At 41.5% G+C, this 24,461-nt stretch overlaps 1 protein-coding gene across 7 annotated transcripts in view; it reads right to left on the bottom strand.

Annotated features, from left to right (window-relative positions):
- MGAT3 (beta-1,4-mannosyl-glycoprotein 4-beta-N-acetylglucosaminyltransferase) overlaps nucleotides 1-24,461 on the bottom strand; it is a 773,371-nt gene that overhangs the window by 8,037 nt on the left and 740,873 nt on the right. The gene's annotated exons all lie outside the window — the stretch shown is intronic.

Genomic DNA, 24,461 nt, shown 5'->3' with positions numbered 1-24,461 from the left:
CTTGCAGAAGTGAGTGACGCACCCTCTCTGACATCCACTTTATGAAAGACCCTTGAGCACCCTACTGGGCATGTGTTGTGGGGTTACAGCAAAAAGAAAAAGCATATGGCCACCTAAATATGATGGCACAATGAAACAGGAACGAACAAACCAACTGACCAAGGAGAAGAGGCTGATGGTTAGCAGGCAATTGGGGGAGGTCCAGAAAAAAAGAAAAAACCTGCATAAGCAAGTGGACTTTTACTTACAACAGAAGATTACCAAAGAATGTCAACAGAATGAAGAGCTTTAAAAATCTGCTTTACAGACATCTAGCTTTGCTAGCTACTATGTTCATTAATATACTGTTAACCTGACCTGTTGCATACGACAGTAATAGTACATAAGTGATATCAGTCAGAATCATGTCTATCTATCCACAAAGGACTGATCCATTGTGCAACCTACCATTCATCCCAATACACAAGCATTTTCTTCTTCAGACAAACTTGTTCTTCTTTTGGCAACTTTTCTGCTTTGAATTTATTTTGCTGCATACTGAGACAGCACAAATGAGAACTGCTGCTCAAATTCATCTATCCCGTAATTGTTTTTTTTTTTTTTTTTGCTAGTAAAATTCCGTCATTCTGACCTGCCACGGGATTCATATTCATGGTACACACGGCGTATCACAGCTCATAACAGTATGACAACTGTTAAATACATATGCCTAAGCCTAGCAGATCACCACAAGCATCTTGATACCACATATTTTCCAGTTACATGTGTTAGTGTATTCTGTGACAATGTCATCCATAACAAAGAAAGAAAAGCTGTGTAAAATCTTACCATAACCATAGATGTCCTTCTCTTCCTTGTTGCAGTATTCTGTACATATGGGTTTTCTCCTATTGCTACCCAAATGTCCAGACAGTATACAAAAGATTACAGTCACTGTATGGTGTGTGGGACGTCTGATGTGGCCAGCAGAGCGTGGGCCATAAAAGTGACGTCTGTGTGACCAGACCTCAGAACTGAGTGCCCCAGTCAGAACCAGTCCCAGAGAAGGTAATGCAAGTCCTGTGCCATCCAAAAATGGAACTGCCAGATAACAGGAGGGGTAGGTGGGAGGGATGGAATACTGCAACATGGTGCCATCCAAAATGGGAACTGCCAGATAACAGGAGTTGTAGGTGGGAGGGAAGAAATACTGCAACATGGAAGAGAAGGACTGCAACATGGAAGAGAAGGACATCTATGGTTATGGTAAGATTTCACACAACTTTTCTATGTCCTTCTATTCACATGTTGCAGTATTCTGTATATATGGGTGAGTGCCAAAGCTCACTGTGAGGAAGGGGGAGGTGGCCTAGTAGAATTCCCCAGGAATCCATGAAGGATAGCCCTGGCAAATCCAGCCCTGGACCTAGAAATTTGGTGCCTCTTGCAATGTTTTGTGAAGGTGTGCACAGAAAACCAAGGGCTGCTTCAAGGACAGTAGAAATGTCCAAGCCTTTGAAGGCTCCAGAAGAGGCCATTGCCATGGTGGAATGTGCTTTAACACTACCCTGCAATGGTTTCCCGTGGTGTTTGTAGCAAAAGGTAAAAGCTTTTTTTTTTTTTTTTTCTTTTTTTTTGAGAGACACCTTTTTTTGCAGAAGGGGAGGACAAACAGGGAAAAGGTAAAGCTAATAGTAAAGACTAAAAATGATATCACTTCTCTGACCCCCACATCTGAGCTACAGGTGACCACGTCGAAATTGCTAAAGCAGTAAATGAGATCTCAGGCAATCCAGGATAAAGAGATGGATTCATGGGCAAGGGGAGGAGTTTGAGGTACAAAGTCTGTGGAAGTGGTTGAAGTCTGATCAGAGACCCTATCTGTTGAAGAATGGACAAAAAAAAGACATCAGAGCTTGAGATAAGGCAGATGTCAATCAGACTGGAGCAAGGAAAAGTTTTCCTATAAGGATATGCAATAGCAAGGGCAACCAAATTAAACAAGAAATGGCTGAAGGCATCTGGAGAAAATTAGCTAAGGAACCAAGGTACTGGATGAGACACTAAGCATACCTCTCAATCTCTTAGAGCAAGAAATCTGGACAAAGCCATCAATAAAAGTGGGACAATGGTCCAAAATTGGGACATTTTTTAAATATTGCTCTTACAAACTTAGAAAGTTGATAGACTAACAGGTTTTGCATTAACATGACTTTTCTGAAGGGTATGAAGTCTGAAACTCAAATGTCTGTCATTTTCTAACTTCAGTATTTAATGATTTGACACTAATTTCCCAGAAAACTACAATTTTATGAACAATGAAAAAATATGAGGCAAAAATCTGGACAGTCTGCGAAAATCTGTACAGTTAGCTGATGGTATGACACTAAGAAAGGCCATGTCTGCCTGAGTGGATGGTAGCTCTAGTGGACATAAAAGGTCCTGCAGCACTTATTGGAATAGAACAGGAGAGGTTTACTGGTGCCCTGGCCAAATGTCTTTTGAAGAGAGGCCACTGGCCTACTGGGACTAATGTGGGCAACATAAGCATTAAAAAAAAAAACAAAAAAAGACATACAGCCAGAAGGAAATGAAACAGTGGGAGACAAGCTAGTATATTTCTTGCAAGTTAGGGTTTGTTACTCAGAGTATGATAGCAGAGTAAAGACAAACACAGCAAGTGAAAAGCATAATCAGGGAAAGACCTGCCCTGGTGGAGCTCTTAGTGGTACTATGAACAGAATCTGTCAAAAAAGGGATACTAAGCAGAGCATACAAGATTTTGCATAGCTATACAAATAATCAGTGGAACTTAGACTAGGACATGACAAGGAACAATGAGAAGAAATGTGTATGGCACCTATATATGCAACAAAGTTCAGATGGTTCAGGAAATTTGGAAATATTTGCTTCACGTGGGAAGTAGGTTCTGTGATGGGGAACAGACAGGACACTGGAAACACACATTTTGGGAATATACAGAGCTGGCTGACTTTAAAGACTCCTTACAGAATGGTCTAATTCAAACTTTGGGAAAACTAAGATGTTTCTAAGTTAGTCTTTAGGATAGCAGAGTAAAATAAAGCCTTAGGTTTAATGCTACTGGCACAGAGAAAGTAAAAATGAGAAAATGGAAATCAAAGACTAACCCAGCTTTACCGAGCATTGTAAAATAAATGGGGGTGGGATCTTTAAAGAAGGACGTGCATACACATAAATGACATACTTGAGATCAATATATACAGAATAGTGGTCAAGAGGGTGTATGATGTGAAAGAGTTGGTGGGCACTGAAAAATATGAAGGCATGATTCAGAGATATATACTGACATTATAAGGAAAAATGAATAATGCATGAAGATGACAAAAATGTCCAACACATTTTCTATTATCATTAATGCATATGAACTTGGACTGCATGTTAAAATGTGATGAACAAATAAATTTTAGAAAAAAAATGCAGAGGGGATGAAATATTGAGTCCACATAAAACAAAGTGATGGATTTCCAAGGTGCACCACACAAAACGGAAGCTGAAATCCTTTGTAAAAGAAGCTGTTAAGATACATTTAACTCATCTGTCTTGAACTGTTTAGATCACAGTGGCAAGTGGTTAAACTGAAACAGTACACTAAGTGATAACTTCAGTTGCACTAGTAGACTGCAAACATATTAGGGATGATTTATGGAAAGAATGGTAGAGTGGCAAACGCAATTATGTAGACAAAATACTCGAGATGAAGCTTGAAATCTCTGAAAAGGTTTGAAAACCTGTGGAAATTGTTAAGTGAAGCTGCCCAAGTACTGGAGTGCTGTGCACCAATCAGACACCTGTGGAATACTGGTGAAATACCACTATCACTTTTCTTAAGAACACACAGACTGGTAATGAAAAAAACTAAAACTTGCTGGGATGAATTAAGGTAGATAAGGAAGGAATCCACTGCTGTTACACTGACCCTTCCCAGAAGACAATCAAGGGAACCCTTCACAACCTTGCTCTTGGAAAATTAGCTGACCATCAGCTACACACTTTTTTGTCCTTAAATTGACCCTCTCATGTCCATCTCACTAATCAACCACTTTCCCTGACAGTACAGTGGATGCCCTGCTCCTATTCCAATGCTACAGCAAAGAAACTACTTTTTAACACCTTAACAGCTTATTCTTGTGAATGCTTCTAGTCTGTCACAACTTAACTCCTCTGTATCTTCTAAATTCACTGCCCAGCAACTCAACCACTAGTTGAGACAGCTTTGGGTCACAGAGGGATAAAGTCCCATGACCCAGGCAATCTGAGTATTACTTGGGGATCTGCTGCAGCTGGCATGGTGGAAGCGAGGAATGACGAGTTTTAACCTGCTCGTGGAAGCATGTGTCTATGAAGACTTTCGATGGTTGAAATCCCACTGGATAATGGGAGCTCACATGAAGGTGCAACATACCAGCATGGTCAAAGCTTTCACTACACTATTTGGACAGGTGTACATGTCAATCACAGACCCCAAAACAAACCTCCCTTTGACCTCATTTGAGCATGCTTAAGAGGGAGGATAGGAGTGCCCCTGTAATTTATTCATTTCACAGTTATCACAGAAAAAGCTCCTTCAAACAGTAAAAGAAATGCGATACTTTGTGTAATGTTGGGCTAAAACCTGACAAGTTTCAAAGTCCAAGAGATTGCTGCCCACATTTTTATTAGTTTTGATTGTAGCAGGGTAACAAGAAAAAAAGAAATTAAAAATGTGTGTTGACTTAATAGTGCAGAGAAACGGAGCCCAGACTGTGACCCAGGTGACCAGGATCCAACTAGTCAGCATGACACCTGAAGAGTTGGCTGGGGATAGGAATAGTAGCAGTACTTTACTGGCTCATCTATCATGGAGGTAAAGGTCTTAAGCACTTTATGATAGCCACTAGTGTTGATTTTGGGAGATGTGCATCCTAAGCTTACCAACAGTGGCCTTATGCTACTGCATGTGGGGCATGGAGGTGGAGAAGGGGTAATGCATTAAACAAAATCTCTATGGCTGGGAATATGACAGCAGTGGGATGCCTCAATCTTCTGTAATATAACAGCCATCAATCAAGTTCAGGGTGGGCATGAGTGAATCCAGGCAATAGGAGATCAAAGAGAAGAACAAGTGGAAGGGATGGTCTTACTGCATACGAGCCAAAAGTTCATTAAAAATAAAGAAAAGTGTGTGTGTGTGTGTGTGTGTGTGTGTGTGTGTGTGTGTGCGCGCGCGCAAAGGAGTCTCATCCTCTTGGCAGATGTCAGGAAACAATATTCTGATTGTATGTTATCTCCTCATTTAGGCAACTGTTAAGAATGAATCAATATAATGGCAAGATACAACATGTACTCTGCTATAAACATAAGATATGTCTTAAATAATGAAAAATGTGACACACTGCAAAAAAACAAAAACAAAAAAAAAAAAACGGTCTGTAACGTATGAGTGAAGAAGGCATACATTACACACGTCAGGGAATAAAAACTGAATTATTAGCAGTACTTCGCAAAAATAAGAAGACAAGTGTGTGCGTCTCATCTTACTGCTTTATTACACAGTTGTTGACAATATGCACAATATAAATTTTTTTCAATTAATACTGATAAACAGCTTATAATGTTACATTCTGGGGGAGAAGCATAATGGAAACAACAATAAATTAGCAACAGCAGCAATGAAGTACCAAGTTGGAGTTTAGAAATAAACATAATTCCAAATAGTTTCTCAAAAAATTACTAATTAGTATAGATCATTAGACCATTATATATATATTAAGCACATGTGGGGAGGGTGGCAGCACCATAGACTAATTGCAACTATACATTTATCAACAGCTATGCATATTGTGCATTTTACATCTTCAATGCTATTTTTTTAAGAGAGTTTGCTCACTTGTTGCAAAGAAAGATTGGTGTATATGCCTTACAATCAAGGAAATCCCATTTGGCATTCAAGTAGCAGCTGGAGAGTTTGGTGCTCTGTAATAAAGGCTTAAATGTCAGTTCTACATGGGCTAGTCTACAATTTTTTACAAGATACTCGGCTACTACGTAGTGAATGAGGGCACCAAGTCAAAATGCCTATTTGAAGATGTTGTCTGGTACACAAGAAGGTTGTGTAATTACCTCAGGGTCATAAAGTGCATAAGTGAACAATGTGGGATTCAAGCCTCTTTCTTTTACCTAGTTTATATGTAAACATTCTTAACAGCAGTATTACAGTCCCTACTGGCAGTAAGGATGTCACACAGATGCACAAAATTCTCAGGAAAATAATCAAATGGACTACTGAAGGCTGGAATTACTTAATGTACAATGACAGAAAAAAAGGCTAACTCAACTAGCTTTAGGTGGGGAATCAGGAAACAGACGCCATGAGGGAAATCAAAACAAGCCTGTCTTATTAGGAGATGAGCAACAACATACTTCAGATTTTATTTGAAAGACTCTTCAGCTACATTATGAATGCGTAAACAAATAGTATAATGACCTCTGTATTACAACTTACCACAGGGCAGATATCCATCACCAACAAATGAACATGAACTAGGGATACTTCTTTCACACTCTCTAAATAAAACAGCCAAATTTAAAACCAATAATAAATTCTGCATTGTGTGTATGACATTTTATGGCATGGAATGAAAGATACCATTTAAATCTACAGTTACCAGCACACCCATAGGCAACATACATTACATTCAATTAAAAAGAAGAAAAAACAAACAGGAAATGCAGTGCTATATATTATGGCGCTTTAGTTGCTACCAGCCAACTCCAGAGAATGTTCTACTGCAGCACAAGCTCTGTCATGTTAGCAGACACACACTTTTCTTTCTTAGGTGCCTGGACATGAAACCATATACCAGAGTGAGTAGCAAGGGTGTGGCTATGCTAAAATGCTTCCAGGTCTAACAATTTAACTGCGAACTCTAAATTCAGCTCGATTTTATAGAAATAAAACGATTTAGCATCTCTTTTTGCAGTTCACAGGACAGCAAAAAGTTAAAGTTAGTGTGGGCATTTTAACGTTTACAGTTACTTCAACATGGATTAACATAATTCAAAAGACTGCGATTAACTTCCAGAACAAGCTATAGTTGAGTACAGTAAATACAGTGATACTAGCTCAGCAGATCGTATAACACATTCTAATGCTTAGAAGATCAGAGGTTCTAGCCTCACACCAGGCACCTGGATTCAATTCCAGTACTGAGAAGGAGGTGCAGCATGAAGGAGCCATGATGTCTCCCAAGCCTGTGCCGCTCAGCTAACATACTCAACAAATGTCTTAACCTGCCTGTGTTGGATTTGGTAGGTAATTCAGACAATGGTAAAAATCCCAAAGCTTATGATGAAACTGAAGTGAAGGTACGTAGATCGCCACTGTAAAACAGCCTGCAATAATACCGTGGTATGATGTTTGGGCAGTTTAGTACAGAAGATTAATTCAACCAGCCATTAACAAGTCTTAGGTTTGAGTCTTTCCTCTCCATTTGCCAACTCTGACTTTGCATGTCATTCAGACAGTTCTCCTGAGTTGCCACTGGTGACACTTGTGATTAATGGATTTATCCAATCAGGAAATAAATGAAACAAAAATGTACTCTCTATTACAGAGGTCACTAAAATGAAGCTTCACGAAAAACTCAGTATAAAAACTCCCCCAAAAGGGATCTCTCCATTTCAGAAACTAAGTTAGTAGTAGAGAAATTCTCTTCAAATTCATCCTACCCACCTGCCCATATGTCTTCAATTCCCCTTTACAACTCTCCACTCCTGAAATCAGCTGGGTCAAGTCCTTTTGGCAACTTGCAAAAATAAAAATACTTGTTTCATGGGTCCTGACAATATCCTTTGATGTCTGATGAGAAGCCCAAAATCCTGTTGAGCAAAACCCTCAATCACCTCTTCAACCAATGTATCTCCTTTGATTCCATCCTCAGTACAGATAACAGCTGTTGTGGTAATCATGCATGAAGGTGGCCCCTCTACTGACCCAGGGAATGACCAGTCTCATGAGTTAATTGCAAGGCAGTGGAATGTATTGCCGATGAACTAAAACAGTCAACATAACTCACCTTAAATAACTGGATCAAAATCAATTTAATAAATTCTGTTTTGTAAAATGCAGATTATGCCTGGTCAACATAGGAGAGTCTTTTGAAAAAGGTTACGGAGTACACTGATAAGGGGCATATAATCTACTCTGTTTATCTGGATCTTGCCAAAAGCCTTTGGCATTATATCTCCATGTTGGGATTTTTGGCAAATGCTCCCAACTCAACATTAACCAATACATAGTTCACTGCATAGGTAACCAGCTATCCGACAGAACCCATACTGAAAAGGTTAGAGATGCTTGTAGACAGAAAAGCATAATCAGTGGTGTCCCACAGGGTTCTGTCCTGAGCCCCTTCCCTTTCTGGTACACACTTCTTTAGCATGAAAGCTGATATAAATGTACTATGGCTAACCAAGTATCCTGATGACTAAGTACAGTTGTATACACTTACACTTACCATAAATGTAGATGTTAGAGTGTATTCACTGTCGCAGTTATCACCTGTGGGTTATCCCTGCTGTGGTAGCCCTCGGCTGGTCCGAATAACAGTCTCAATATTTTTCTGCGTCGGCTACTGTTGCTTGCTGCCTGACATTAGGTCGTCAGTGCTATAAAGGAAGGCAGACGATGCCAATACATCAGTTTTTATTGCTCTAACCAGTCAGAAGCCCAAGTAAATTTGGTAAAGTGGTCCTGATGGCTAAAAGCCACCATCAGAAATGTATGTCGCCCTAAAGAAAGAGGATATAAGGGGGAAGGAGTGTGGGAAACCAGGACTGCAACACTGAATACACATCTACATTTATGGTAAGTGTACACAACTGTACTATGTTCTTTGTGTTTCACTGTTGCAGTTATCACCTGTGGGAGGATTATCAAAGCTGAGAAGAGGGATGGTAGGATTAGTAAGAGACCTAGGAATGGGTCAGCATGCTCTGCAGAACTGCAGAGGCAAACCCTGCCCTAGCCTTAGAAAACAGAGGTAAGGTGGTAATGCTTGGTAAAAGTATGGACAGAAGTCTAGGTGTCAGCTTCCAGGATGTCCCTGGTGGGAACTCCTCTGAGGTATGCTGTGGAAGTGGTGGCTGCCCTAGTGGAATGGGTTTGAACAGACTTGGGGGGGTCCCATGCAATCTGTAGCAGAAATAGATACAGTGCGATATCCATTTGGAAATGATTTGTTTGGAAATTGGCTTCCCCTCTGCCCCGGGGCAAAGCTGACAAGTAGTTGGTCTGTTTTCCTGAAAGGTTTAGTATGGTCCAGATAGTATCTGAGCTCTCTGTGCACGTCTAGTGAGTGCAGAATTCTTTCCCCCTTGTTTTGAGGGTTAGGAATGAAGGTGGGCAGATGTATGGCCTGGTTTATGAGTTAGAAAAAAAAACTGAAAATCTAAAAAAGCGGATTGAGCAGGCAAAGTAGCACACACCAACAAACGAAGAAAATGTCCTTTAATACTGTTAAACGCTTTTCATTTGAGATTGTGCTCAAACTTCCTCAGACAAAATAGTTACACAAACCACAAGTATAAATACTGAGTGAATTTACAGCTCACGTGGGCAATAAATCCAGAAGAATCCTAATTGCAGGATCCCTTGATATACCTGGATAATAGACATATTTTATAGGTTCATACTAGGCTATCTGCCCTAGGGCATTTATAAGCCTAGCCAGAGTGTGTTTGGCTTTCGCCACCCATTTTAAATTAATTTTGCTATGCCCTTTTTCGAGGTTAGTATACTGTGCCTCTGTCTAACAGTGACACAGAAGTGATACCCAGGGTAAACCTACGATGTCCCATCCACTCATCAAGATTCCTCTTGAAGAGAGTCAATGAGGGACTCTGCCTAACCTGGACTGGGATTTTATTCCAGAGTGAAGGGAGCCTCTGGGTTATGAATCTGTCCCTCCAGCATGTCCTGTTTATTTCAGTGCTGAGGTTCAAGTCTCTCGAGCGCGTAGCTAGATGGGATTTGGATTTTCTGAGGTGCAGCATGACCATTAATTCCGAGTTGGACATGGCTTTATATGCCAGGCACAGATCGCCTCTGAGCAGGCAGTATGCCACTGAGTAGAGCTGGAGTTTCTTTAACCGGGCAGCATATGGCATCTGTTTGAGCCCTTTGATCCTCTTGGTGAGGTACTTTTGGGGTCTTTCCAGTTGCTGCAGGTGTCTGGTAAGGTACATCCCAAAAGGGGCATTGTACTCAATTATGGGCCTGATGAGGGATGAGTAAAGAGGCACGATGACCTCCCCTGATCTAGATGTGAATCCCTTCATGATTAAGTGGGCTATATAAAATGTTTTTCTAAGCACTTTGGCCACGTGGTTGTCAAATGAGAGACTGCTATCAACTTGGGTCCCCAGGTCCCTAATTACTTCTTCTGTTCTTAATGGATTACCACCTATGTGGTAATTTGTGGGCACTTTGTTTTTGCCAAAGGGGATGACTATACACTTTTTGGCGTTTAGCTTGAGGCCATGGCTCTGGCACCAGTTGTCTGTTTCTATGAGGCCCTTTTGGAGAATGCTTGTGTCGGCTGGAGAGTCGATTATGGCGCCCAGTTTGCGGTCATCTGCGAACTTGGTCAGCCACAGCCCTTCCGTGTTGGCCTGTACCTCCAAGAAATATATACCAAACAAGAGAGGTCCCAGGACTGAACCTTGTGGGTCGCCACTTATAACTGGTTTGGAATCTGACATGGCTCCAGCAATTCTAACCATGTGGGTTCTGTCCTTGAGCCAGTTTGCAACCCATCTAGTGACATAGGGGTTTATATTTAAGCTGGTGAGCTTATCTATAATGCCCGAGTGGGGTATTGTATCAAAGGCTTTTGCGAGGTCCAGATAGGCTGTGTGGACCACCTTTCCCTCGTCAATGGCCTTGGTGACTGTTTCAAAGAAATCAACCAGGTTTAAGAGGCAAGATCTGCCCTTAACAAAGCCAAACTGGGTAGGATTCAGTGTCTGTAGGTCCCCAATATCTTTATTTATGAGGTCCATGATGATCCTTTCCATAGCTTTGCAGACCAAGCTAGTCAGGCTTATGGGGCGATAGTTTCCAGGATCCGTTGAGGCACCACCTTTGTGGAGAGGGACCACTGTTGCTGTACACCACTCTTTGGGTACATATCCTGTAGTAAGGCTGAGATTGAACAGTAGTTTTATGTTTGGGTTTAGCTCTTCTTGGAGTTCATGTAGGACGCAGCCCGGGACACCGTCTGGTCCCATTGATGCTGTGTTTTTTGCTTTGGAGAGGGCAGCTCTTACCTGAGCATCTGAGATGTCAGGGGGGCAGCACTCTGCTGGGATAGATATTTGCCCTTTTGGTGGGGAGGGGGGTGAGAAGTTTGCGCTGAGCCTGTCAGCTAGGATCTTGGCAATGCCTGTGGGTTCTGTGTATTTTTTTGTCATTTTGGACTAATTCTGAGCATATCTGGGAATTCCCACCCAGGTTCCTAACATAACTAAAGAAAGCCTTGTGATTATCCTTAGTGTCCTGTGCAATTTTTCTCTCGAAGCTGGCCTTAGACGATTTTATGAGTGCCCGTAGTTTTTTGCTAATACTGATCAAAGATGCCTCCCCTTTCTGGGATTTTGCTCTATCATGTAGTAGCTTCCTCCTTCTATTGTTTAGTTTTGTTTATGGCTGGGGTCCACCAGACAGGACGTCTGCCTTTGGAGGATTAGGTCTTGGTTTTATTTGGGATTGCATGATCCATGCATTCCTGAAGGTGTTTATAGAATGCGTTTATAAAGGATTCTGCGGTCTGGGCTGTATTTTCCACAGGCCCGGGGGCTTTGAAGGATTCCACCTCGGTTTTGAGGAGTGTGAAATTTGCTTTAGAGAAGTTTTTCACTGTGGTTTTCTGGGCATGGGGTGGAGTCGGGATGTGAATATCCAGTGAGATTAGTTTATGGTCTGATCTTACCAGTGAGGGATACACTTCTGGTCTGGAGCAGAGAGTCCCCATGTTAGTGATGATCAGGTCCAGTATGTTTTCCCCTCTTGTGGGAGTGGTAACAAGTTGTTCCATAGCATTTGAGTTTATAAATTCTAGGAACCTTTGGGCTAGGGTGCTGGAACTACAGTAATGCTCCCCAGTCTATGTTTGGGTAGTTGAAGTCGCCCAATATAATGGTGTTTGGAGAGACCTTCAGATTTTCCAGTGTTCTCAGGAAGGCCGAGTGGGGTTCCTGGGTTTGGGAGGGTGGTCTGTAGCAGGCTATAAACTGGAAGGCAGTTTTACCCACTGTTAGTTGCACATGGATAGTCTCTGATGCTTCGTGCTGTGCCACCAACCGGGAAGTGTGAGTATCTTTGATGACTATTGATACTCCCCCTCCTTTTGTGGTTCGGTCCAAGTTTTGGGGCCGAAAAGCATGGTAAGAGTATGAGGTATAACCTGGTAGTGCTGGGATGCTCTCGGGAGCCTTGAACCAGGTCTCTGTTACTGCACAGATATCGATGTTCTCCACGCTAAGGAGAGTTTCGAGTGCGTGCATCTTGAGGTTTAGACTTCTGGCATTGAGTAGCATTACTCAGTTTCTTATCCCTTGTGATACCTATGGAGGTGGGTTTGTCTTTTGAGCCTTGCCTAAAAAAGGCACTATGGGGGTAGGAAGAGCCTTTGCCAATATCCGAAAGCCCAGGGGTGAAAGGTGCAAGCCGTCCCTAGCGAAGCATTGTGGCTTGTCAAGCATGTCATCCCAGGCTGACAGGCATTGGATCCCCTTTGAATGACACCAATACTTAAGCCAATTGTTGAAATTGATCATCTTGTCTTCATATTGTGGTATCATTCTTGGTGAGGGTAAGATGCTACTCAAGGTCAGGGTCATACCGGCCTGGGCTACATGCTCAGAGAGCTCCTCTATGTCTCTTTTCATGTAGTCCAGGGAGGAACGTCTCAGGTCATTCACACCAGCATGGACAATGACCGAGTCATATTTGTACTTGCCTTGGAGTGACCCGAGTGCTTGTGTTATGTGACGGATCCTAGCGCCAGACAGGCAGGTCACCGTGACCTTCTTGTTCAGCCTGGTGAGCGGGACGTCAGTGTGCCTGACGACAGAGTCACCTATTATAAGTGTATCAGGTGTGTTGTTTAGCCTTAAGGGCTGTGACTGTTCAGCACACTGGCTTTGTGAGCTATGTGTTGCATGTGTTTTGTTTTGGGATAGCGGTTGCTTGGGTGTCTGCTTTGGAGGTCCCTGATGCTTAGGCAGATTTTTATTTAGAGCCTCCGAGTATGTTTTTGTGTGTTTATGTGTTTGGTTTGCTGTCGTGGTAGGTCTATGTGAGACTGGAATTGTAGTGAGTGTGGTTTCCTTCTCCTCCTGACTGGTTTCGCCAGTAGTGAGTTGAGAGAGCTTAGCCTCCAGTATGGCTATATGGTTGCATCTCTCACATGTGTTGGAATTTGTTGTGAGGAGGAGAGGGTTGTCTGTGTACATGAGGCAGTTGTAACATTGCCTCAAGATTCCCAGATTCACCAGCTGGACCGGAGAGGAGATTGACAACTGACCTTTGGACATGTCAGAATAGTATTGGGAATTCCTTTATAATTGAAAAAAAAGGGCCAATGGGGAACAAGCTACTCAAGGGAAGTTTGTGAGGGTGTAGTGCTTTTAATTTTTTAGTGCTGACTTATATAATTGCTTTAGTGAGCAAGTGCCAGGTAACTTAAATGAAATGTGTTATAGGTAACTTAAATGCAAAACGACAAACAGTAACTTTCTTTCAAGTGAAACAAGGAAATAAGTACACTAAGCAATGCAGATATCACTAGGGATCCACAGAAGCGCTGAAAAGCCGCGTTTTAGGTGGAATTAGCGTTTCAGGGAAATAAGCAAACAAACAACAAGCATACAAACAAAGCTAGATTCAGCAGGCCTGGATCTAGTCTATGCTACAGGAAACAAGGTGTACCAATTTCAGTAAGAAAGTTCAAATATGCAGGCACTATAAGCCTTTAACCAGAAATTCCCAGCTCAGAAGGGCAGAGTCCAGCCTCTCCTCCCACAAGAGTGCAGACCACGAACCCTTTTAATGTAAAATAACTGGCCTGAAGCCCAAGTGCTTAAACCAGAATTAATACACTTTTAGAATAACAGACACTGAGCCCTCAATCAGCAGTTCCCAACTTAGAAGGATGTAAGCTACCTGTCCTGCCACCACAGTGCAGGCCACAAACCTTCCTAATGTAAAACAACTGGTCTGAAGCCCAAGTGCTTAATCCAAAAGACTTAGAATGATAGTTACACTTCAATCAAGTTACTACCAAAGCAGTAATAAATACAATTTAATACTTTAAAGAATGCCTGGATTAGTGCTCAAGTTATACAAACAAAGCTAGATTCAGCAGGCCTGGATCTAGTCTATGCTACAGCAAACAAGGTGTACCAATTTCAGTAAGAAGCAGTTCAAATATGCAGGTTCTATAAGCCTTTAACCAGAAATTCCCAGCTCAGAAGGGCAGAGTAAAGCCTCTCCTCCCATAAGAGTGCAGACCACGAACCCTTTTAATGTAAAATAACTGGCCTGAAGCCCAAGTGCTTAAACCAGAATTAATACACTTTTAGAATAACAGACACTGAGCCCTCAATCAGCAGTTCCCAACTTAGAAGGATGTAAGCTACCTGTTCTGCCACTACAGTGCAGACCACAAATCTTCTTAATGTAAAACAACTGGTCTGAAGCCCAAGTGCTTAAACTAAAAGGCTTAGAATGAGTTACACCAAGCAGTAATAAATACAATTGAGTACTTCTAAGATGACACAAAAGCAAAATAAAGTAGGAAGAAACACAAATACAGTAAAAGCAGATAAAAAAAAAAAAAAAAAAAATTGAGTGAGCAAATGAGATGGGCCCAGGGGTTACAGGACAGAAACAAATGCAAATGCAGGCCTTCAAATCAGAAAGTTGAGAGAGATGGAAGACCGCCCAAACAGTCAATAACTACAAATTCTAGGCCAGAACCACTCCTTATGTGGTAGACAGGTTACCTAGTGCTTACCACTCCCACTGATAAGCTAGAAGGCTTCCCTCCAACACAGAAAGGCTTGGGGGGCTCAGAAGCTTACAAATAGTCTTGGATACCTCAAATCTGTATCTGGAACACTAATTACAGAAAGGTAGGAAACAGGCTTACAATTTTTTTTTTCAGAAAAGTAGCAAAAACAGTAGTAAAAACAATTCACATGCAGTGCAAGCTGGCACACTTGAGTATGTAGCAATATTAGTCCACACACAGTTTGAAAAAATGTAATTAAATTAAAAAAGCAAGTGCAGAAAGGGTTTATTAGGTAGAATCCGGTAAAGAGATGGGACTGGGGGAGTGTCCTAGACCAAATCTACAGTGGGGCGGGCACTGCAAAAGCCACCAAATTTAAACTACAACCAAGAACAGGGAAGGGGTGGGGAAAAGTTTCAACAGAGATGTGAGGAATCAGAGTGCAAATTATAAAACCAAAAAAATATATATTGATCTCTGTATATTTGCAGAAGATTAAGACAACAGATATCTAAGCAACAATTTAGCTCTATAATACAGAATACAGAAAAATATACTCAGCTCTATATATTTGCAGATAGCCTTGTAAGGCTGTCTCTCAACACACAGATTCCACTTTAAATGCAGGCTGCTGCTGGTCTATTCTTCCTTATCTGTTTTTTCCCCAACAGTTCACACCATCCTTGCCTTCAGTTTTCTTGTCAACCCGGCTGAAAATGTTTCAAGCTTAAACGTTTACTAATCGCTTCCACCATGTATTTTATCCAGTAGAGTTTTATGATGACATTAAACTCATACCCATTTTATTTATCTAAGATTAGTGATGAGATCCAAAACCGTAATCTGTCTACCTGGACTGACTGCGGTTTTATCATTCCCTGCTTCCACAACAGCAGATCCCACCTTTCAGCAGCTGCTCAATGTCTCACAATTTAGAATCATGATACCACTATTCACCTGTCCACTGATCATCCCTATATGTTCATATCATATTGAGCACTACTGCAGTAACCCTAGCTATATGGGTTATATCATGTCAAGGTAAAAGAGCCGGCCAACTTTCAAAACTTGAGGGCACCTTCCATGCACCCAAATTACCAAGTAGCTTGAGCTGTTAAAGACAAGCTTGGTTGCCAAGCCCTTCAAAGTTTTACTGCCAAAGAAGAGTACACTCCACTAAGGCTTTTGAGGATTGACTGTCTACTTGGTGCTGTTCCTTTATTGGGCAGTTCCCTTTGGGGAAAATTTCTATTTTCTATATACTGGCTGTATTTTACCACATGCAATGACTTTTTTTACATCACTCATATTTCACCTTTCCAGACTTCAGTTATTATACAGAACAAAATACATTATATGTGCCAAACAAACTTAGTAGGAATATATCGTTACTCAGAAAAAAAGAAAGCTAGAACTGAGACTGTTTAGCACAAACTCTGTTACAAATGGAAAATCTTCATTTGGCCGTCACTTTCATTTACACCCATGTCATTTAGCTTAACATAAAACAAGTATCTAGAAGCACCACTTCCAGAACATTACAGTTCTGTACTATTTAAGCATTCAGTGTGTGAAATAAGCATACCTCTCAGCATAAACAATCTGGACAAAGCCAAAAATATTGAGGTGACAAAGGTCCAAAAATAGGGACAAATTTCAAATACTGTACTTATAAACTAGAAAGTTACTAGAATAGGTTTTGCATGAATATGCAGTTTTTTGAGGGATATGAAGTCTGAAACGGAAACTTGTCATTATTTAGTGACTTCATTCCTCAACTGTTTGCCAGAAAACCAAACATGTCATAAAAACCACACCAAAAATATGAAGCAAAATTTTTGGACAGTCTGTGAAAATCTGGACAGCTGAGAGGTATTAGCATATGCCAGATATACACAGTGGTGGCTAGTGACTTCAAAGCACGGGGCTGCAAGGAAGCAAATGAATTGGTGGGGCTAATTAAAATGGTGTGGGGCTCTATTACAGCACTATTAAGGAGGGTCAGTGATCATTACCTGTGATCAAATAACACATAGGATCATTCTCTTTCATTCACAGACTGCCTACCCACTCCTTATCACTACTTTATTGACTACATATACCTTACATGTTGGACTGCAATCAACAAGACCAGTCTTAGCTGAAATGGAGCACTAGAGAAAGGGCTCAATTGTCCCCACTGTTGCTCAGCAGTCTCTCCTGGAACTCCCCAGCTGAGGGTCTGGGGAGGAATCCACAGCATCTAGATAAAATTTGTACAAAGACAAGGGAGTATGTACACACACACACACCCACACACACACACACTGAACCCAGCCAAAACAACTCAACCTGAGAAACAAGTACAGTTAGGAGGCAAAGCTACACTGCACTAATGGCCCAACGATCAGTTGCTATCATACTCAACCTACCCAGAAAGTCACAGACACTTACTGAGTAGAATGCCTATGTTTATGATGAAAACTGAAGAAAAATGTATGCCCAACTTGTTCCTATTAGATACACTGAAATCCCCCCCCCCCTCAGTAATTTTCATCAAAAAGCCCCATCTCCATCAATTACTGCTGCTTGCAGGACTCTTAACACAACTCAGAACTTTGAGATGAAACTGATTAATGCATACATAAATAACTGCCACACAGGATGCATCTTCTCAGCCGACTGTTGTCAGAACATAATGTGCAATGCATTGAACCCCCCAAACACCTCTCAATCTCTTTGCTCAAAATAACATAGAAAAACAGTGAGAGACAAAGGACCAAAATACATTTCAAATTGTTCACTGGTAAATCACTTTGGGTATAGTGTGCAGGGTCCTGGGTTTGAGACTTGCAAGGGCTGATGATGTATTACAGCTTAGATGGTATAGAGGTACATTGCTGTGACTGTACTGCACAGAGTCCTGGGTTCAAGAACAGCATTTAAATCCTGACGAAGAGAAAGATCTTTTAAAGGAGGTCTAAGTAAGTAGGTTCCCCTGAGCCTTACAAATCTTTGAGGAAGCTGAGGTAGAATTATTTACTCCAATATGAAAGTTGCAAATGGCTGCTAATTATACTCGTAGTTAAGGAGCTACCACCCGCATTGAAAATTGTGGCTAAAAAGTCATGGACATCTGAAATCGGTGCTGAAAATGGATCTAAATTCTTGCCATGGGCCCAAAAAACTTATCTTTTCTACTTACTTTTGTAAATTTTTCTAGTGGAAGCTTTATGGCAAGATAAAATATGAAGGACAGGGGAGAAGAGCCTGGCCTGCCTAACAATCGAGGGAACTGGAGAACCCATGCAGTCAATTAGAGGACTGATGTATCCAGATAGGTTATGCCTGTCGGGTGAGACAAGAGGTCTGGAGTTGAATCTAGAATCCAGGGCAGATGTAGAAGATGAGGTCAAAGGAAGGGAAACCAGATCTGAATGAGACGGTAAGGGGCAATGAGTATAAGTGTGCTCTTCAATCAAGATGCTTTCTGGACAAATTTGGGGATGAGGGGTAATGGGGGATAAGCATAATGGAGACCAGAAGGCCAAGCATGAAGTAGAGTATCCCTCAGTGACTCCCCCAATGGGGGGATCAGGGCAAAGACCCTGCTGCACTTGGTGAGGGGAGATACGAAAAGGTCGCAGCATGGTTGGTCCCATTGACGGAAAATCATCTCCTTCAAGTTGACACTGACACCACTCGTGAGGCACCAGAATGGACCTGCTTAACTTGTCTGCAATCACGCTGGGACTTCCTCAGGACATGTGTTGCCATCAGAAAGTGATTAGGCGATATTGCCTGTTGCTATATTCTCACAGCTACTCAACAAAGAGGGCAAGATCTGGGTCCCCCTTGTTTGTTGATGTACCAGACCACTGATATTGTCCATCTGAATTCCAATAGTCCTGGTTGGGAAAGTGTCTTGGAAGGCCTGAAACGCTAGGACGACAGCTCTCATCCCCAGAACACTGATATGCATTTTGGCATCTTTGGTGAACCATGTGCCTTGGACTGCCCTTCCCAAGAAGTGCCCCTCGACCCAAACTGGAAGGCATCAGTGATCACTGTGGCCTTGGGTTAGGAAAGAACAAAGGAACAACCTTCATGTATCTGATTGGACTAGAACCACCAGAGAAGGTAACTCTTGCAATCCTGTGTTATTCTGACTGGCCTGGATAATAGGTGTTGTAAAATAGACCAATGAGTTGCAAGAGGCCGTTGAAGGATCCTCATATGGAATCTGGCTAATGGTACAAGAGTGATTGCTGCTGCAATGAATCCCAAGGCTTGGAGTATCAGCCGAGCTGGGAGGGAAGAATTCAAAACAATCTTTTTGACCTGAAATTGAATAGTTTGTATCCAAGGAGATGAAGAAAAGCTATTTGGGTGTCTGTATTGAAAAAAGCACCAATGAATTCCCAAGTCTGAGTTGGAGTGAGCTGAGACTTGTTGTGACTAGCAGATATTCCCAGAAGGGAACACAGCTAGAGTAAATAAGTCCCTTGCTTGAATCATTTGATGTCTGGTTGGAGCAGTTCAGAACCAGTCGTCCAGATATACAAACACTTGGAATCCCAGCAGTCTCAAGTGAGCTGCTACAACTGATATGCACTTGGTGAACATGCTGGGGGCAGTGGCGAGACCATAGGGCAGCACTCAGAACTTAACTGGTAATGACTGGCTCCCAGATGGAAGAGTAGATAACTTCTGGATCGCCTGTTCATTTTGATATGATAGCATGCATCTTAAAGATCTACTGAGCAAATACAGCTGTCTTTGTGCAGAAATGGCAGAATGGACCGAAAGAGGCATTTTGGCAGTTGCTATTTGGAGCAGATGTACTACCTGGCTTGAATGAAGTCATTAACTTAAAATGTTTTTTACTGTACAGATGAAATATGAGTAGTGAAACAATGAATACTTATTATTAACATTATTTATATTTTTGTACATGGTTTTATATGTCTTATTTGTTTTATATTTATGAGACATGATTCTCACGTTACATCATTTCCTGTTATTCAATTTAATTTGTTATAAAAGGAAGGGGTGAGATGGTGTGTATGTTTTTTCTGATGAAGTTCACGTTAATAAAGTGAATCAAAGCGCTAAGTCTATTTGGTCCGAGTGTGGTTCTTGGAAGTTGATTCGTGCTGGTGTCCTTTTCTGCTATTAGACCAGCTACAGAGCATGATTCCACATTTGTTATATATCTGGACAAATCACACAGCTAGAAAAGCCCCAGAAGATCTTAACACAAAAGATACTGGTCTACAGACTGTTGGCTGCCAAGTCAGGCTTGAAGCCCTGTCTCTTACAGATGCTTACATGGAGATTCATGTCTTGCACTCTGTACTATTAAACACCCAGCCCTCCTTGATCTGTTGCATTTCCACAACACAAGCATCTCCACAAACATGAAAACCAAGGATCTGAATTTCTACCAAGGTATAAATAAAACATGCTGGAGGGGCATGCTGATTGTCCAGTGTTTGCTCCATCTCTATAAATTGTCCTTACATGTTAAAGTGACACACTTGTGTCCTTCAAGATGAACCTTGATAATTAGATGGGCATCCATAAATTCCTCCCTGATATGACCTGCTTCTAGAAGTAAGGTAAAAAAAGGTCCCACAAGTCTAATGCCCATGATCGTACGGTCATGTGATGCAGGCAAATTTTCCATAACACCTAAGCTTATCCCAACCCATTCCAGTGATGACAGCTGCCCATGGGACGTGTTACAGCACCATATCCTCCTTACTGTCATAACAGAGTAATGACCCCTGGTGTGCTGTCATGTCTAGGGACTAATTTTTTTTTTTTTTTTTTATAAACCATTTACAGACAGTATGGCACACCACAGTTCAGCAGTGACAAGCAGTACAGAAAGGCATACTTATACCTCAGAGGGCTGCTCATCATTGCTGTGTCATGTAGCAGTCTTGCTACACAAACACTGTGACACATCCAAAGCACAGCAGCACCTAATACACTGTGTATTAGGAATGCTTATACACCATTCAAGAACACTGGACAGCAATTGTACATTGGCACCCATTCAAGAGTAGTGGGTGCCAGCTTATAAAACATACTGTGCAAAATGGCTGGAAGCATCAGGTTAATACATCCATTTCAGAGAGAGAGAGAAAGAGCATATAGACATAGTCACTCCTTGATCTTGTCAGTGATAAAATGCTTATGTGAGATCCCTAATCTTTCTGTCTTGGCTACAAGCTACTTCCTTTCTGCTTACAGTTCTTTTTCTAAAGTGTTTTTGCAGAATTAAGGAATAATATTTTCTTTCTGTTCTAGCTATATATATTTTATAATGGATAAAAAGTTTGCATTACATGAAGGCAAAACATTACAACACAACCGTTTATATAACATGGGAAGTACACTTTATCTTTGTATTAGACTTTTTCCAAACCTTTAGTAAATTTTGGCATCAATGTTTACAGAGCTAGACATCTCTGTGGAGTAGAACATAAGTTCTGACTACAACTCAGAGAATCCTGGTTCAAGTAGCAGTCCCGTTACTTCTTTAAAACACAGATGAAGTTCTATGGTGGGTTATTGTTCTTTTTAGCCAATCTAAGATGCAGCACTCCTTTTAGAAATTGTTTCTCTGGTAGCTGAAATTGAAAAGGAACCAAAGTTCATCTGGTGCCCAGTTCCATTCTCAAATCTGGCACCTCTCAAGTTGAGGAGCATGAAAAGGATGCATTCCCTTCCCTGTTCTGGCATTTGTACACAGAAGAAATGAACTTTCTTCCCGACCTGTCCTCCTCAACTTAGGGGAAAAAAGTCTGAGCTTCAATATGATGATCCTCTGTTGAAATAGCAAGTTCTTAAGAGGTCTTGAGCAGGTACATTCTCCCCAGTCTGTGATTTGTGCTACTCAGCTCTCTAAATTGAGAGTAAAAAACATTTTACACTATAGCACACTGCTTGCTGCAAATACAAATCTAAATTGCAGCAGGCGGTTTTCTACAGCTGCAATACCACCCACTAAACCCTTCTGCCTTGACACCAATTACAGTAGTGATGTTCATTTCTGAATGATGGAACTGTAATAAAGCCCCACTGGCAACTGACTATCATCGTGCCCCTTAATACATTATTACTTCTGCAGCAGTTGCCCCCTTCACCCTTCCTATGATTCTGGGAGAAAAGGCCTTTTTTTGTGAAGGTCTGACAGATAAATTCAGGACCAGTAGTGACAGTTGGGCTGCATTTGGGTCCTGGCCCCTGGGGAAGCACCAAAGGGAGAATCTTTTTCATTTTCCCCAAGTACGACTTCCTAGCCTCCCTCATAATATTAAGCATGTTCTCTGAAAAGAAAGGATGAGTGTTGGGTCATCCAGGCTGTTACCCTTAGAGTAATCACAATGGGATGCATTAGGGAACATTCTTGCTGAATCAAGAGGAATGCATACTGAGACAGCATTCTTGGCTCTGTTTTTGATAGACTTAATAGGAGGAAGAATCAGGCTGACTGCCCCTATCAATCAGGATGAGTGAATATGGAAACAGGATCTACAGAGGTCAGGAAGAAGCAGAATGTGGTAAAGGCACCGACCCTCTAGACCTGGAAAGAACCCACTCAAAGGGCAAAGAAGAAATTAATACTGAAGGAAAAGCCATCCGATCCAGAGGAAAGAGTGGCTACCTTTGGCACTGACTTGACTCCGAGGTAGATAATGGTGCTGAGCTGTTGAGCTTAGAGGCACAGAGGGGAAAGGACTGATCTGAGAATTCTGGAATTGATTTAAATCCCCAGGCCTCTGCTTTGGTACTCTAGCTCCAAGACTCATTCTAACAGTGCTGGAGTCGACAGAGTAAGGGGAACTGCTGAAGTCAAAAAGGCTGTCTTGTTCCAATGGTGATGCATGACTAGGCATATTCAGATCCATGGGCTTTGGATCAGACAGTCAAACTGGAAGAGGAGATAACAGTGGCAGGGCAGAAGGGGGCATGTCCAGAGCTACTGAAGGGATTCATGCCAGGATGACCCCCAGTTGAATCTGAGACTGAAGAAACTTCTGCATCATCTTGTCAACGTCAGTTTCTGAAAGACTTGACAAACAAGGGGACATGAAGGATAAAGTGAGGATACGCACTTTTCTTGCAGGAATGGGGAATGAAGTCCCAGACTCCCTGGATATCGTGAAAAACAAAGGGGGCAATGGAGATCGGATCAGATGAGGCTCCTGATCAGAATGCCTTTGAGGCCAGGCTGGACATTTCCAATGGATTTGGAGATATTTTTCAGGATTTATCTGATCTCTCTTCTTATTTTTCAGGCTTTATCTGATCTCTCTTCTTTTTCTTTCTATTTATTTTGCTAGCTTCTTTATATTTCTCTCTTTCTCCTTCTGAACCTTTTCTTTCTCCATCTTTTTTGCTGAGGGGGAAGCTCTAATCCCAAAGGAAGCAAATGCCTCACAGTCTGCATTTAAATATGTGACCCCGAACAGTAAACACACAGTGAATGCAGATCCTGTGGCAGTATCTTGTGGTCACAGGCCAAGCATTTTTTAAACCCAGTGGCCATGTCCGACATGTTGGGGAAAACCAACATTAAAGAGTTCAAATTTACAATACAGCCACAGCAGCAATAACCATCTTGAACTGGTACCACAAAAACTGACAGCGAAAAAGTCCAATATAATAAATGACAACTAGACTTCACTACAAAAAATGACAGTTTTTAGTAAGTGAGGATATATATAAAAACTCCAAAAAGGGAAATGCTGAAAAGACAGAAGATGCATGTCACTGATAAATGTCACAGCCCAACACACACATTGCTCGATAAAGCAGCGAGCGACATCTGAGGTAATCTGGGGACCAGAAAAAATTATGGGTGGGGAAGAGTCAGAGACATGGATTCAAGCTCTTGGAAAAGCTCCAAGGTCAGACCCAGCTGGATCAGATAACCTTAATTGTTGAATCAGATGAAAAACATTGGATCTGCAGTTCAGTATACAGTTGCCTTTATAAGTTACTTGTGCACTCCAGAGCCTCAGTACTAAAACCCAAATGTTCCTAATCTGATATTCTACAATGGAAAATATTTCCATCAAAAATGGGACGCCGGCTGTGCTCCACTTGCAATCATGACAACAATAAACGGTGCAGAAAAGCCAAAGGAAATAAAGTAAAAAAAAAAAAAAAAGTTTTGAAATATAGTAGGGTTTTGCATTTTCCCAGTAATGCATGTTATCCTCTAAACATTTTCTGAATTCTTCAAACAATTAGTCACATACTCAAAGTAGAGAAAGATCATATTGCTTGTCTGCATATTCCTTATCATTAATTGAGCAACTACTGTTTCACACATGATTACCTCAGTGTCATCATGTATTCTCCATTATTACTAAACTAATACCATAACAC

The sequence above is a fragment of the Protopterus annectens genome, chromosome 1.part0 (assembly GCF_019279795.1).
Source record: "Protopterus annectens isolate FY-2018-M chromosome 1.part0, PAN1.0, whole genome shotgun sequence".
NCBI lineage: Eukaryota > Metazoa > Chordata > Ceratodontiformes > Protopteridae > Protopterus > Protopterus annectens.
The sequence above is the reverse complement of the archived record's forward strand: the minus strand, read 5'-3'. Positions and strand labels throughout refer to the sequence as shown.